Source organism: Chenopodium quinoa, unplaced genomic scaffold (assembly GCF_001683475.1).
Source record: "Chenopodium quinoa cultivar QQ74 unplaced genomic scaffold, ASM168347v1, whole genome shotgun sequence".
Classification (NCBI taxonomy): Eukaryota; Viridiplantae; Streptophyta; class Magnoliopsida; order Caryophyllales; family Amaranthaceae; genus Chenopodium; species Chenopodium quinoa.
Window position 1 is genome coordinate 293,089 of NW_018744949.1, and position 3,006 is coordinate 296,094.

A 3,006-nucleotide genomic window follows, 5' to 3' on the forward strand; every position below is an offset into this window, starting at 1 on the left:
TACAAAAGTTATTGACTCTCTTTCTTCAATTATTAATTAATTAAATTATTTTAGGTAAAGTATCTGTGACACCCCCAAATTCCTCTATTAAAAAATAGTAGAATAATACGTATAAAATACCATAAAGTGAAACTTGGGTGTATTACCACCACGTGATTACGTAAGACTACTTTAAAACTACTAAACTTGCTAAACATGACGGCGGAATAAAACTGAATTTATTATTAATTGAAATCAAATTCATCATTATTATTGAGTACTTAACAAGAAATAAATAACTAAAACTCTTAATAAACTTAGGGGCCGTTTGGTTCGCGGTAATAATCAAAGGGAATGGGATTCCATGGGAATCATTCCCTTTGTTGTTTTTTTTTTTTTTTTTGCATTTCTATCATTCCCTTTCCCCTTTGATTACCCAAAAAGCTTCTACACCCATTCCCCACCCCCCTAGCCTTTCCCATTCCCTTTCCCCAACCACCACCGTACCCACATCAACCAACCTCACCCAGACCACTTCTCGCCGAAATCATTCACTTTACGAACCAAGCGGCCCCTAAGTCTATGTGAAACAACTCAAAATCCCAATGCGCATATAAAATACACATATGATGAAATCACGACTACTTACCAAATATGACAAACAAGGCAAATCAAAACAAAATAGATAGTATAAGTTTGCAAATTAAGCTAATTACATCCAAGTGCAAGATATGTACACTCATTTTATTTAATTAAACATGCTTTGAAAATATCCAATATAGAATCCATGATTTAAGTAAATTAAACTTTCCAAAAATAATTCATTATTAGAAACTTACCAAAACTTCCATCCTTCCAAATCATACTCCCTCTGTCTTTTTAAGGAAAATTTGTTAGAAATTTTTTTTTAAAAGCACCATTTTGCGAAAAAAAAAACCTTTTGAAAGCTTTTTGGTTATAAAAAATCACCACATTCATTTTTTTGCAGGAGGAAACCTATTTGATTAATTATCCTCTAATTACTTAATTACTCTTAATTTCCTCCCATTTTTTCTAACTACCCTTTAACCCACCTAATTATTTAATAATTAAATTTAATTTATTAAAAAAAAAAACATCACCCCCAAACCACCAGCCAATCTCCCCATTGGACCCGCCGCCCAAATCCTCCCACCCCCGGCAACCTACGTCCATCTCCGGCCGACTCTCCCTTTCCCCTTTATCCACGCTGGCGACCACCACTTCCCTTCGAAGCAAACAAGTAAGAGCAGAAGGTGAAATTGGTTAGGGATTTGGGTTAGATTAGGGTATTGAAAAAGGGGTTGATGAAATTGATGGGGTAGAACGAATTGGTGGTGGTGTCAACTATGTTTTGATACACAATTGTTGAATTAATTGATGGGATTGAAGGATTGTAATTTGATAAGGAGATTGAGGAGAGAGAAAGAATTCGATTGAAATTTGGGATTTGGATTTTGGTGTGAGGAGGAGGGAAAAGTGCAGGAAGATGATGGAAGAGTTGAAAAATATGTTGATGATCCTCTTCTTTGCTCATCGATTCTTCTGGCTGAACCAGAAAACAACAATGAATCATCTTTCGATTACAAGAATCTACAAAGAATGGAATATGAGGATAAATATAATTCATGATGCAGAATTCATAGAAAATGATTTGCCAACCACTTATGATCAACTTGCTTCTTTTATGGAGGATAATTTCCCCGAGCTTGAGGAAATTTACAGCATTATTGATGATCAGAATGTGTTTTATGTACTTGGATACCAATATTGAACTAATTACAAGCGAGCTTCTTGATACGAATACACCATCTGCAACAACAATGTGGATGTTTTCTTGCCATGAAGAAGATATCAATGATGCTAGTCTCTCTTAAGACTTGTCTGGTGGCATATGTTGTGAATCGATTTTTGGGAAATTCAAGGTGGTTGGGTGGCAGTTTTAGGAGGTAGGTGGGGGTACGGTGGTCAGGTGGACTGGTGGTTGTGGGGGTTGTAGACGGAGGTTTGGTGGTGCTGCCAGGGGATGGGGAAAGGGAAGGGGTGGCTGGGTGGTGGTGGTCTTTGTTTTTTTTTTTTTTTTTTTTTTTTTTTTTTTTTTTTAATTTATAAATAAATTTATTTATTAAATGGTTAAATGGATTTTAGAGGATAATTAGAAGAAATTATATCTTAATTACATCAATTAGATGTACTAGGTTGTCTTTAACAAAAAAAAAAAAAAAAAAAATTACAATCGGGTTTTCTTTTGCTAAAAAGTTAAAAATCAGGTTATCTTTTGCCAAAAAGCTTTTAAAAGTTTTTTTTTTTTTTTTTTTTTTTTTTTTTTTTTTTTTGTAAAATAGTGCTTTTAAAAGAATTTTTTTGACAAATTTTCCTTTTTTTTAAAAGCTAGAATTGGGATTTTTCACTATTCATATGTCATCATTGACTTAATTTTTTTACCAATATATAATATATAAATATGATCATATAATGTGCTGTTGGATTTGTCATAATGTTTACTTTTATAAGTTATTTTTTTCATAATTTTTACTAACCTCAAATTAGAGATATTGATAGTCAAAATTGTGTCTCGGCAAATGTGCAAATCCAACTCAAGCTTATAAAAAAACAGAGGGAGTATTGTGAGGAGGGTAGCCGTCGTTGGGGATCCCCTTTCCTCTATGCCCATGGCCCTTTAGAAGCCTAGGACTTTACACTTTTTAGGGTGTGTTAGAATTTGAAATCCTGACTGTTTAGAGGACCTTGAATTAGAATTGATTATATCATTACGCTTTTTTTTTTTTTATTAAAAACCAATAAAGAGTCGCCAATGAGTTTCAGAAAAACTCATAAACCTCGTTCATGCCTTTCTCCCAAGTAGAGTTTAAGGGATATTAAGCACGAATCATAAGTTTACACATGCCCAAATTTGTCTACTAATACCAGAAATGAGTTCAGGAGCGAGGATATTAAGATAACGTTCATTTTTGAGGGGAATCGCCATCCTAGCCCTAGTGCGGCCTT